Genomic DNA, 14,295 nt, shown 5'->3' on the forward strand with positions numbered 1-14,295 from the left:
TTGCCAGCACCTGTTGTCACCTGAGTTTTTGATCTTAGTCATTCTGATTGATACAAGGTGAAATCTCAGGGTTGTTTTGACTTGCATTTCCCTGATAACTAAGGCCTCAATCCATTTGGGAGGGACAAGAAAGCAATCACAGGGAGGGGGGCATGAGTGGGAGAGGGGACAGGGAGGAAAAAGGGGGAACATCATCAGGTATTGGGGGAACAGGACTAAAGTCCTGAGGGCCAGAAGAATGAATGGAAATAGGGAAACTTTGGAGGTAGGAGGTGAGGGAACCCTCTAGAATGTACCAGAGACCTGGGAGGTGAGAGACTCCCAGGACTCAAGGGCGGGGGGGCAGGATATTAAATGAAATACTTAACAGTGGGGAGAGGGAATTTATAGATTTCACCTCCAGAGAAAAGACAGAGCATCAAGTGGAGGGATGGGGTTGCCATCCCACAGTAAAAAACTCTGACCCAAAATTGTTCCTGTCTAAAAGAACTGCAAAAACAAAAACGGAGAAGGGACTGAGGGAAAGAAGGTCCAGTGACTGGCCCAAATTGTGATCCAGCTCAAGGGGAGGATCCAAGGCCTGACACTATTACTGATGCTATGGTGTGCTTTCAGACAGGAGCCTAGCATGGCTGTCTTCCAAGAGGTCCAACAAGCAGCTGACTGAGACAGACATACTTACACCCAACCAATGGACTGAAGTTGTGGACTCCTGTAGTTGAATTAGGGAAAGGCTGGAAGAAGTTGAGGAGGTAACCCCATAGGAAGACCAGCAGTATCAACTAACTGGGACCCCAGAGATCTTTCAGACACTGAGTCACCAACCAGGAAGCATATATGACCTGGTCCCCCTCCCTAACACACATACAGCAGAGGATTACCTGGTCTGGCCTCAGTGAGAGAAGACGCACCTAATCCTGAGACACTGAAGTCCCCAGGGAGTGGGGAGGTCTGGCAGTGTGGGGGTGGGATGGTAATATCTTCTTGGACATGGGGGTTGGGGGGGGAAGAAATGGAATGAGGAACTGTAAGAGGGTGGGCAGGGAGAGGGCGACAGCTAGACTATAAAACAAGATTAAAGATAATTTTAAAAAGAAAGAAATCCACACAGGACAGATGAAAACAAAGGTGTATTTCTTGCTGTCTCTGCCATACTGCTGTTGAAGTCTGTCTGATTTTGGAATTACTCAGAACCCCACTCTCCCTCTCCCTGTGCTCTGAGCTGCTTTCCATAGCACTATGGGCTCCCTCATCCTTTCTCTCCAGCTCTCGTCCCCGCCCCATGCCAGCATCTCACTGCACTGCTGACTTCCATGCTGCTTCAAGTCAAGTGCCTTGGTTTTTATGTGCCCTCTTCTCTCTCCTCTTCTGGGAGCAACTGAGACTTACTATGTATCTGCACCAGGGTTTTCCTTTTCAACTCTAATGTAATTAAGTGTCCTCTAACTTCAAAAACAAATCTCCATCTTTCTGTAGTCCACAGTCATCAACGTATATTTAACATTGCACAAGAAAAATTCCGTACGTAGTGATGCATTAGGAAACAACTTGAATAGATGAAAGGCAGTATTATTTATATTGGACCAACGAATGATTGAAAGTTATTAAAAATATGCACCATATATAACAAAAAGAAAATGACACTATATACAATATAAAATATTTTCCAACTTTAGATTTATATTTTACTAATATTTACATTAAATATTTCTAAATTTGTTTTATACATGTGAGTGTATTTCCTGAGTGTTTTGCGTGCCCCTCAGACACGCATGCTCACTGCAGTTGGAAGGCACCAGATATCTCAGAACTAAAATTATAGATGGTTGAGACCTACCATGATGGTGTTGGGAATTGAATTCTGGGTCTGCTGGGAGAACAGCCAGTATTCTTAACTATTGAGCCATCTTTTCAGCCCTCTTATATTTATATTCAAGTATATATTTAAATCTGCTTTTATTTTTAAAAATACATTCATTTTCAATGGATTTCATGGGAAATCTCTAACTTCTGGTGGAACTTTACAATATATATTAAAATCCATCATTAGCTTTTGTCAACAAACTGTTTTGTCATCATCTATAAACATCTTGACAGATCTCTCTTGTAGGATTTATTAAAAATATTCTTTTGTCTAATGGATCCATCCACTTTATGTGAAACATGCATTGTAACACTCCCAGTTTAAAAAGGCTTGGTCTCAAATGGCCGAAATACTTCTGCATCTCAAGGAAACAAGGAAGCTTATTTAGCCCTGAAAACACTGAAATTCTAAATATTATTTTCTCCAAGATCATACATGCCCAAGAATGAATGGTGGAAGACAAACTAGACCACTCAGTACACAAAAGGAGTCCACCGTACATGCTTTAGGAAGGTCTTGAGAACTCCAAACCAAACACAAGACTGTTCCTGTGCTAGAAACTTAGAGTCTACAGAAGCCACATCAAGTGTCAGTAGATAGTGTGACAAAAGCTGTGTTTACCACCTGGGCCATCAGCAATGCCACAGCTGAAGGGAATTTGTTACATTTATAGATCCTGATTTAGTTAATAAGGTCAAACCCAATATTCTGCATTTCTAGCAGGTCTTCTGAGAGACCACGGCTGTTGTTCTGCAGACCCTGCAATAGAGAGCAAAGGTTTAAATGCATTTAGCTTCGTTGATGAGAGCATGTTAGAAAAGCTATTCGTAGGATGTAAAAAGTGCACAGGTCACTGGAAAAAGAATTCCTGAGCATGCTATGGTGGTTGACACCTGTAACCCCAACACATGGGACACCAAGGCACAAGGGTGGTTCCTTGAAAGGTCCAGGATAGTCTGAACTACACAGTAAGTTCTAGCTAGCCTGAGCTATAGAGTGAGACCATTTCTCAAAACAAAACAAAACAAAAAAAAAAGAGAGAAAAAAATGAAGGGAAGATAAAGTAATGGAGGAGAGAAAGAGTTCTGAAGAACCAAAAAGATTGGAAAAGTTTAAAAATAAAGATGTAAAATAACAAAAGTATATTGTGTCACACAGTGACAGCAAGATAGTGCACGTTCAAAGTAAAGACTGTGTGAGATAGTTAGAAGCGGCCAGAAATATAACCTGGCATTACATTATGACTGCTCCACACGCCTGTCATGTATCATGGAGAATATACTTCTAAGAAGTTCAGCAAGCCCAGGGACATTTTCATTTTCCTGATATTACATAAAAGAACGCGATATCTTAGAAAGTTGATTCAGATATTACAAGGGCTGCACTTGAAGTCCATGGAATCAGGTGAAGGGGTTTGACGTAGTTTAAGGGACGGCTGGTGCCGCCCATGCACAGCCAGCTCTGTGGGCTAAGGCAGAAAGTCCCGCAGCTCATTCAGTGCAGCCCCATGTGAACAGACACAGGACAGAGCTCTTAAGTCTGTTCTTCCAGGCTTCTGTGGTAGAGCTATGACTGAGGGAGGCTCCCTGCTTACAGCTTGTGGTTCTTGGAACCCTTGCATCAAGCACAGTGTGACTAGAAATGAAGCAAGCCATCTGGCCCTTGCTTATGAATCCTCTTTTGCCTTCAAAGTGGCACTGTCCCCTTGACACTGCCTCTAAAGGCGACCTCACAGGGCATTTGTTGAAGATGAGAGGACGTGGTGTGCTCTAAGTCACTGAAGTGTTTCTCAGAGCAGAGCGGGCCACTGAGCTGGAGCCACATCTTTGACTCCGATACGAGACAACACTCAAAGTAAACCAACCGAGACAGGCTAGAACTTAGTGGGTTGGTTTTACTGATCACATACATGTATTAATTTTCATGCTCCAACTGCTCTGTTTTTACTTTTAACTTCTTAAGGATTTGGGCACTGAAGCAGTTATAAAAGATCTCAAATACCAGGAAAACTAAATTTAACAGATAATCAGAAGACGGAGGCCTGGGGAAATGATAATAAACTCATATTTTGAAGGACGTTTGTGGCTCTTAAGGATGTCCTGCTGGCGATATTTAGGAGTTGTTGAGGAAAACAAGTGTGGATTCGTGAGTCAGGAATGCATAGGGAGGGGCAGTGAGTAAGAGGAGGAGGCCGAGGGTGATGGGGGTCCAGGAAACGAGAATACAAAAGGAGTTTCATGAAACTCTGTCAAACAGAAGGGAAAATGGGAGGTCCAGACCATGAACACACAGTGACATCACTGATGTAAACACACAAAATGGACTGACATATCCCCAGGGATGTACATGCACATCAAAGATGGTCAGAAAGTACACAGTATCCGTCAGGATAACAGCTACCTCTACTTGGGCTGGAAGAGCCACACAGGCTTCTGACAGTGTGTTTTTCTTACAAAATGAGGAGGGCATCTATGAATGCTCTTGAAAAAAAACTTACTTGGTTTCTTAATAGAATTTGGAAGCTAGAAAACAGATGTATCTATAGGCAGATAGGTAGATGGACAGTGCCACAAGGTAGGATGAGGTAAATGGCAACAAAAATTGATGAGAAATCAAAAATAATTATGCAGTTTACCAGGAAAGATCTCACTGATGACATTTCTAAAAGGAAATTTGGAAAGTGTGTAATAACTTGGGTTAGATATTTTTTTAAAAATACACATTATGTCATAATGTTATAACATTTCCACTGTTACTTATGGTTTAGAAAAGGATGTAACTGTTTAGAATGAGGAAAGATAGCAGGGTTTGAACTGCTCCAGTTCATTTGATAAAATACATATTTTTGACGGGATTGGTCCACTACAAAAATAATTTTAAAATGGTAATCATTTGCTGTAAACACTACTGCAGGGGAATTGCTCATGAAAGGTTTCAGTGTTCTTGAAAAGGACAAAAAGGAGGCCCATAGCTAACTACAGTCAGTGAAGACACAGTGGAGAAAACACTAATCAAACATGAAGACAGCTTCACTGAAGTCTCACGGCCACTTTGATCTAGAACATTCCAACATCCAGAAACGTAAGAAAGCAAAGGTGTTTAAAGTTACAAAACCTGTGTCTGAGGAGCTGTTGACAGTAGGTGGTTTCTGAGAATGTAGGACAATTTATTTTAAGAGCGTGGTCCATGGTGGGTCAACCACGCTCAAGTGGGTGGCTCCACCATGAGAGCAGAAGAAGCACAGATTGCTCTTACAAAAAGAAGAAAGCAAGACACTATAGAGGTGGGGTTGGGTAGAGGAGGAGCTGGGAGTTGGTCAGATGTGCATATAATCAGAATATACTTGATGAAATTCTCAAAGAATTAACAATTCATATATTTATACATCATATTCTTTAGAGATGGCAAAGCCACATAGATTATATGGTATTTTGTTATAGCAACATCATAGACTAATCATAATAGAAATTCTTGCAAAATATTCTATTTTTCTATGTTGGTGGTACAAATACCTGTGAACTTGAGCTATTATCTGTATTTTAGTTATTGAATACTCAGAACTTCAGCTACATCTCACAGCTATAGTAAATTTTAGCAAGAAAACATTATTTGGAGGAAGAGCTTTCATTTTCTAGTTATAGTTATATTTAAAAGACCACAGTGCCTGGCATCATGGTAATCCCAGCATTTAGGAGGCTGGAACTGGAGGCTCACAAGTTCTAGGCCACCTAGGGCCACAGAGGAAGCTCTTGTCCCCTATATCAAGTACATACTAAGAAATAACTTGGATCTGCAGTAACCCACTCTTAAATGGGTTAAGTGTGGTTACAGACATACTTGATGATTTCATTTAGAAATTTCAGATTGCATCCTAATGCAAGACTTTCTGTTTCACTGTGTGGAGACACTGTTTCGAAGCATAACTCAAACATAATAAAAAATAAGGTTCAGATTTAGGTAAAACAGTAATGAGTCTCCCAATTAGTTCTGTGGTTTGCTATGATATCCTAGTTCTTAATATGATACCCCAGTTCTTAAATGCTGTTAGTAGCTGAACATATTAAAAACTAGAAAACAAAGTTTGAACAAAATTCTAAGTGTAAAAAAAAAATGGTACCAGTCAGTTTAAAATGTTAATGTGTAATTCTGTGGCCCATTCAAGTTCTCCCAAGGCCCTACTCTTTATAAGTCTGTGCACTGGAATGCACAAAAGGTACCATTCTTAAGATTGTCCAAAATTAGTTAAGTGGTGCCTAGAAAAAATGGCACAGCACAATCCTGGTCCAAAGGGGAGACACCATTGCCCTGCAGTCAGGCCTTGAGAGTCAATAGCCAACAAGGAAGTGGAGAAGTCTGTGCGATCATAACCACACATCTGATACACAGAAACAAGAGCTGGACACTGGTGGGCATTGCACACTTTGAAGGACCTGATTTACAGTCATATTTTTTTTTTAGATAGTCGCTTACTATGTAGCCCATGCTGGCTTTCAGCTTGTGACAATACTCCAACCCTAGTGTCAAGTGCTGGCGTTATGATGCCACAGCTAACGAAAAGACAATTTTGAAATAAAGATCACAAACTTTTGGGAGAGCCTCATTGCCACCATAAAGACACTGTTCCATGGAAAAATGGTCTGTTGGAGTTCATAGAATAAAAGAAAGGAAATGATAAAAAATATTTCCTCAAGACTGACAAGACAGACAGGAATGGCAAGTGTAGCCAAAGCATATCTTCTAACAGTGCTTCAAAGAAAGGCAGAGAGAAGGAGACAGTGTACAAGCATCACGGTGTTAGGTCCTAGGGTCAGGAACAGTGATTTCCTAAAATAAGCAAAGGGAAAAAATAACTAGCATCTTCAAATCATGTTAACTAAACACAGAGTTACAAATACAAAACAGGAGCTTAAGCAATCCCAGTGTGGGGCGAGGGAGAGAGGAAGCCCCTAGTGTGTGGAGTCCTGAAAGAAGGATGCTGTTGACATATTCATGGTCATGTCATGACCATGCCAAGTACACTATCTCCAGTCCCGTGATAATGGTGAAGCCTTCCTCTGGTCTGAAATGATGTTGATAGTGTGTGCAGAACATATCCACCATGGCTTCTCTCCACCAGAATGTGGAGCCTGAAGACTACTCCTAATGAGACTAGCTAAAGCTGTCTCCTTGAACTAGCTGTATACCAGAAGCCCGACTCTTTACCTGTGTATCATAACCCTGCCTCCTTGTTCAGAGTGTGCAATAACTCCATCTCTCTGCTCAAATGGATATAATAAATACACTGAGCTCTTAGGGCCTTCCAGTTTCTGCAGGAGAGTGTCCAGACTTCCTGATCCCAACTTCCTAGACATTTATTCATCTGTCCATTACATCTTTTTTCCCCTCTATGTCCCAATCAGGGTTAACTCTGTAGAAGTATTGTGCATGGTATCACAATGTAGCAAAACAAACAAACAAACAAACAAACAAAAACCAAAAAGCCATATAGAACTTACATACTTACATTTACACATTTACTCCAAACAAGTTTGCAAAATTATTATTACATGCATTCTAATGACAGGAAGATTGAGGCATGGATACAGTATCAGAGCATACAAACTTAGGAAAATAGGAACTGGTAGATCTATATATCAAACTTTGCTTTGTGTCCACTCAAAACCTGTAATTTTCCATTCATCTTTGCTACAGCCTATCCATGTTGAGCTTGGAGACTAGTGGGTATTGAAGAAGCAAGGGAAAATCCTAGAGAAGATCATGAAGACTCTGAACTTGGGGGGGGGTGTATAATTGTAACTATAATAAAAACAATGCTAGCTTCGGAGAAATAGACAGTTGCATCCTTTCTCTCAGGAGCAGGCTTTGGTTCAGTCGGATACAGCTAGCCATAAAATCACTGCAGGCTTCTTGAAAGTGAAGGAAACCTTCCTATCTGATCTTACGAGCCAGAGCTGCCCACCACTTTGGACTACTTCCACTTAGAATTAACACCTACCACGTGACTTGACTGACAACTCTTACCGGGACTGAGTCAGCAGAAGAGACTTAGCCAATCTCCTCTGGGGTTTACGTACAGAGTCAGAGCTCAGGGCTGGGGTTGGGAGATGCTTCAGTCAGATTCCAGTGCCTGCACTTTCTGATTGAGTAACATCTCTCCTCCAATCTCAGTTTCCACATCAGAAAAGGGAGTTGTAAAATATCCCTCCCTAAGAGTCAAGGTGAAGATTAAATAATATGAGACAGATGGCATATCCTGTGGCGAGCGCTTCACAAATGCTCCACTACAGTAAATGATGTTAGTAATCGAGCTGGTGAGGCAAGCGAGACTGAGTTGGCAGAGAAGAGGTGGACGCATTCAGAACCCGTAAGGACAGCTGAACCTAGATATTTTGGTGCTTGTGAACCAAGGCCTGCCTTTTGGTTTGCTAAGGGTTCTTCTAGCCAAGGGTTAACATGCAGAAAAAAGCTGGTTCTCTCAAACCAAGGGAACATAGACTCGAAGAGTGAAGGCAGTTACAAGTGTTTACTGACAACTGCTCTCTGTATTCACTGCAGTTGTTTATTATGGTAGGTAGTATGTGGCTGTCATGGCCAGGTAGTTCATTTTTATCCTTTCTAGACTGTTGAAGTTAATTTGCCTTTTTCAAACTTTCTTACCGATGATTTAGAGTCGCTAACCTGCTTGTATAACTAAAAAGTTGGTGTTGGGAATGGCATTGTGAACATCCCCCCCCCACCCACCCCCCCCCGGCTTCCAAGGAACTGCCTTGGTTCTGTGGCTAAATGTAGCTACGTGCGGAAATCCATCACCCTCGTTTTTAAGAGCCTGGAAAATAATGAAGATTTAAAATATATTTAGCAAATGATATACTCTGTTCTACGAAAATTGTGATGAAGAAACCATTCTTGACAGTGCAGTTGCTCCATCCCTTATGAAAGCAACGGGCAGCTTGGAACAGCAGGCGCACTCATGCTCACTTTCTGTGACATGATCTGGAAATCACGTATACAAATAACATCCCATAATATCTTCCCATATCCCATTTCCCTATGTCCTGATCCTGTGCCACACTTAAACCCATAAAAACTAAGAGAGGCATTTACAAGTTTATTTTTCTAAAACAAGTCATTTCAATACAACCTTGCTACCCAAATGGATCTTTTAATTAAAAACAAGAATGTATGAACAAATGACTTTGGTAACCACAGCCTCGTCATCAGAGTCTCCATGTTTACACATATTAAATATGAATTCATGAGCCAAAGTCAACCAATGTGTTGTTTTGAAGTTTCTAATCTCAGGACTTTATTTGAGGATGGGGCATGCCCATGTATTCCACTATCCAAGGGCAAACCCAGAGATCCAAAGGCTGGGCTCCACCCATCTGTGATCCCTATGGGGGTGGCAGCCAGACAAACACCAGCAGCTCTTAGCAGCCCTGACTTGCAGCACACTGATCAGTTGATCAGGGGTTTAGAAACCAATGTGCACTTTTTACTCTTTTCCCATCCCCTTTCCTAACAGTCCCCAAAATGAATGTTAATTTTTGAAGGATGTTTTGAGTTTCTAAAAGAGATTAGTCTCAGACACAAAGGAAAGCAAACAAGGTCTTTAGTGGAGTCACGCTCAGCTCATGTGGCTTGTCCCCAGACTGCTGACCAAAGGGCACAGAGATTAATAAGTAATGCTAAAGTCAGAGATAAGTTAGACATCTCCTGAATTTGTAAGCCAAAATCCACAGTTACGCCATAAAACAAACCTGAAAATAATTATTTTAGTATCAAGTTCCTCTAAACCAGATTATTGGCTATTTTTAACTTTTAATTACTATTCAACAATGATAAATAATGTAATGTAAGCTATAATTAAAAATAGATTTCATTAACTGTATTTAAGTGAACATTTTCTATATAATCTTTGCCACATGCTAATAATAATAATTACTATCAAAAAGTCTGCTTTTGCAAAAAAAAAAAAAATTGAGAGAGTATATAGTGGTGAGAATGGTTTTATCTGTTATACTAATACATAAAAGTTAAAAGTAGAAAAGCAAAGAACACACTCACAAACATTCACAACTCTGAGATTTGATGGGAACACCTGGGCAGAGAGCATAAAACCACATCGCTCATAAACCTTTCCATTACTTAAGAGTTCTGGTCTCCTAAGAGATCTTAAAGGTAATTAAAATATATTTCAGTGTGGTCCTGTGGTAACTGTTAATTAGCAGAGGATTCCTGGCATCAGGTTGTTGTTGTTTGTGTGGGTAATAAATTCCCTGGTAGACCTAAACTTCTTATCATTAATCACTTGACATATGAATGTGGTGAGCTGAGAGCGGTATTAGGTAAAAATAAGGGAAAAGTTTTTTTTGCTAAACGTCAATTATTAGGTAAATTAGTATTTATAAAATTTTGAATTATTTTGACTTAGTAAGATATTTATTAAAAAGTTTTGTTTGTTTATCGACAACGGAGTGGTGAATTAGCTCAGGCTGGCTTTCATTTCAGTATTCAGGCTAGGCTGGCCTCAAACTTGATACTTGTGCCTCATCTTCCTGAGAGCACTGTGTCATCAGCATATGTCATATGCTGACATATGCAGTCATATGCAGTCATATGTCATCAGCATGTGGGCCTATATCTCAATCTGTATAAAATCCAAACTCTCACTCTGTAGTTAGGCCTAAGTAGTTTATTCCTATTTAATACATACATAATCTTAGACAAATTACCAAAAAAGGCCCTTTCAGATTCATATAAAATCAGTTTAATTGTGTTTAAAACAGGCAGAAAACTGTATCATTCAAAGATCTGTTGAAGGTTTATACGGGAGCGCCTCCATGAAAGAGTAAGCAAAGTGGCGGACACAGAACAGAACTTCCCTCAAGAATACTTTGGGACCTTTAATGTGGTTCAAGGGCGAAAGGAGCTTGCCATAAAGCTGGAGGGCCTGATTGGATTCCAGGGACCTACATTGTGGAATGAGAGAAACAATTCCCCCTCCCCAAGCTGTCCTCTGGCACCTATATATTGCAGAAATAAATAAGTGAGTAAGTAAGTAAACACTTTACACTGAATTTTAAAACATAGCTTTTATTCAGCTAAGCTTAGACACAGTGATTTGATTATCAAAGTCAAGTTAATTGTGACAATTCCTCATGATGAAATTCTACATAGAGATCTACCTACAAAGATTCACATTGCTGGGGCAGAGCAAAAGTATCACATAGCTATAAGAAATGTATGTTTCTGATAAAATAAACACGTGTGTTGAGCTTAAAAGTCGCCTGCCTGTGTCCCCTGTGGACACTCATGATGTCCATTTTAGAAGCTGCATGGAAAGGAAGCTTGTGCTTTGTGATTATATGTAGAAAATCACTCAGCCATGGGAAAGGATGCAGGAGTTGTAATGACCGCACTTATAACTCAGGAGAACGCACCTATGCTTCCACATCGAATTCAAATTTACTGCAGCAAAGTAAAATTAAAGCCCAAAGACATTTATTTACATCCTGCTAGTTAGTTTAATTGCTATCGGAATCCTAGCAGAATTGTCAATGGTATCTTATAACTCCGTGCACACATTAAGTTAAAATGCTTTGTATCATCACTTTTAAAACTGAAATTTTTACGTAGCCTTCACCAAAATCAAGGAAAGTACTCTCCACAAAAATAGAGTTTAAATACTAATACAAGAGAAGTTACATAAGCTCTAGAACTTCAAGCTTGTGCTTTGCGTCATTAGTATTAGCTGGATCTCCTGTGCTGGTGGAACTGGATAATGCAGGAAGCAAGGCTTCCATTTCAGGGCTGGGGTAGGTACTGGCTGCTGTCTCCACCTGCCCACAGGGAAGACACTGGCTATTATTCCTATCCTCTTCAGCTAGAATGCACATAGTTAAGAGTGGTTGGCAGAGACACACATTCAGGCAAGTTTGCTGGGACAGAACCAACTACCAAGTGACCGAGTGGTTAAGTGGCATTTAGCTTTTAGAAAGTTAGCTCTGTCTCATTATATTTACATGAAAAGTGGTAATGGTACCCAGTAGCTCCTGGTGTAGTTGTGATGATTAAATACACTTATATACCAGTGCCTGATGGATAAGCAGTTAACATTCATTGCTAACAATATGCATAAGGAAACATTTCTTTCCAGCCAAGAAAGTGTTCTCTTCCTTTTAGGCTGCTTCAGAACTGTTGTCATTTGTTTCAATCTAGACAAGATTTTTCAAGATCTAAATATGTCGAGTTTTGTTTTCCATGTAGTATGAACCTGCAGGATGAAAATATGTTCATGTGCCAACACTGAACACCCAAATTTCTACTGCAGAGAAGTAAATGCAGACCATACAGGGTTGAGGAATGGACAGAGTTAAGTCTGAGAAAAAAGGAAATAGAGAGACGGAGAAGCCTGATTGGTGGAACATAATATCTAACTTCTTCACTTCTTCCTTAGCCCTGCCCCCATGTCATCCATCATCAGGGACGCACCCTCATTCCAACAGTGATCTCTCAGCACTGGCCATTCACCACCATCTCACATACCCCATCACCATGGTTCTCTGCTACAGAACCATAGCAACGAGCACCATGGCATCTTCTCTTGGGAAGTACTCATGCATCTGGTTTGGAGACCGATGATGTCTTAGCATGTTTGGTGCCCAAACCAAGTGTGTGTTAGACTCCTGAAATCTCTTGTCTACATCAAAGCCTGTACTCTGATTGTTATGTTACCGACAGCAGCAGATGTCACAGCTGTTTCTGCATGTCCTATGTACAATCTGGCCTCCGTCTGAGCTGCGGGAAGAAACTGTGTGACCAGGAGCGTTATTACTATTTTAATCAACTTCCTGGGAGGACAAGAGGGAAAGTCTACAACATTGTTTCTGGTTTCAAAAGTTTATAAACATTCAGAGACACAGGAAGGTAGGATCGTGGAAGCCAAAATAAATACAAAAAGGAAAAGGATAAGTTTGTAAAAATGTATATTAAAAATTTAAAGTTTAAAAGTCTTTAATTGCATAAATATATAATAAATAAAAGCCCTGATTATTCAAACAAAAGTTTCAAAGTCTATTTTTGTGTGACTCATTTTGTAGAGTTTATACTGATAAAAATTACCATGAGAAAAACTTTATTTTCATTCCATGAGAACCAGTCAAACAAGGTCTTGGTTTTGGAGGAACTACGAAGGGAAGGAATCCAGATCACACTTTTAAATGAATGCTGTGTAAGGCAATATGAATGCTCATGGGCTCAACACGTGAGGTCTAAATGGGTCAGATCAGAAGGCATGGAGCTGCATCCTAATATTTGCAGAATACGAAAGGGTCCAAAAGCTACATGCCTGGTTGTCTGTTCAAAAAGGTCAGAGTTAGTCAATATGTGAAAGAACAGCCATAAGTTAAAAATAGAATTCTCATCCTTCTGCCTACCCCTTTTCCTGAAGAACTTCACTTAAAAATAGAGCTCCGTGGATTTACAGCTCTCATAACTTAGTACGGCATCCCATGCACTGACATGCCGACTTCTCTGTCAACACTTTCTTACTAGGTTTATTAGTAGAATGGGTAGAAAGTATATTAATTGAACTCTATGTTTAACACAAATTATGACCATTTCAGACAAGTTAATGCTATTCTTCTTTCTCTTTTGAGTTGGCAAATTCAAATACATAAACAAAATTGTAACAGAAGCAGTTGGAAACACTCATAGAGCAATATTGCCATTGTACATAGCACTGGTGAGAAGGGAAATTTCTAAATCTTTAAAATTTAGAAACATTATTCTTGTTACTAGGGATAGAAACAAAGGCTTGAAGTGTGTGTGTGTGTGTGTGTGTGTGTGTGTGTGTGTGTGTGTGTTTGCCCTTTTCCTTAGCAACTAAAAGTGAATTCATTTACACAAACTCATACTCAGTATTTTGAGGAAATATCTACCAGACCTGAGCTCTTTACACGAGAAAGCTTGGTAGTTTGTGCCTTTAAGTGAGAGTCTAGTCATTAAATAGATAATATTCCTTCATCAGAATAGACTTCAGAAAACTCTAAATTCGCCTTGTCATTCACATACTGAAACCACCCATTATTGGAATTATATGTGGTCTCTAAACATTTTCAGTTAGGTGACTACAGAGCAATCTTGGTCACTAAAATGCTTTTTATCATTTTGGTCAAGTGCAGATATTGTTTGTGTAGATGATGTAATATATACATAGATGGGTAAGTATAGTAAAAGTAGTCTTCTAAAGGTTGAATGTGAAACTGACATAACCTTTCCATATGAACGGCCAGTTAACCACGATACATACAGTGCTTATAAGCAGAAGATGACTAATGGTAAGCTCTTTTGTCAAAGACATTTGAATATATCAATATTTCTAAGTGTCCTTGGGACTTGCTAGTTCTATTGTACCTGATTAAGATGTC

At 39.9% G+C, this 14,295-nt stretch overlaps 1 protein-coding gene across 1 annotated transcript in view; it reads right to left on the bottom strand.

Annotated features, from left to right (window-relative positions):
• Adgrv1 (adhesion G protein-coupled receptor V1) overlaps positions 1-14,295 on the bottom strand; it is a 514,991-nt gene that overhangs the window by 211,510 nt on the left and 289,186 nt on the right. The gene's annotated exons all lie outside the window — the stretch shown is intronic.

Source organism: Arvicanthis niloticus, chromosome 29, assembly GCF_011762505.2.
Source record: "Arvicanthis niloticus isolate mArvNil1 chromosome 29, mArvNil1.pat.X, whole genome shotgun sequence".
In the NCBI taxonomy this organism is placed as follows: Eukaryota; Metazoa; Chordata; class Mammalia; order Rodentia; family Muridae; genus Arvicanthis; species Arvicanthis niloticus.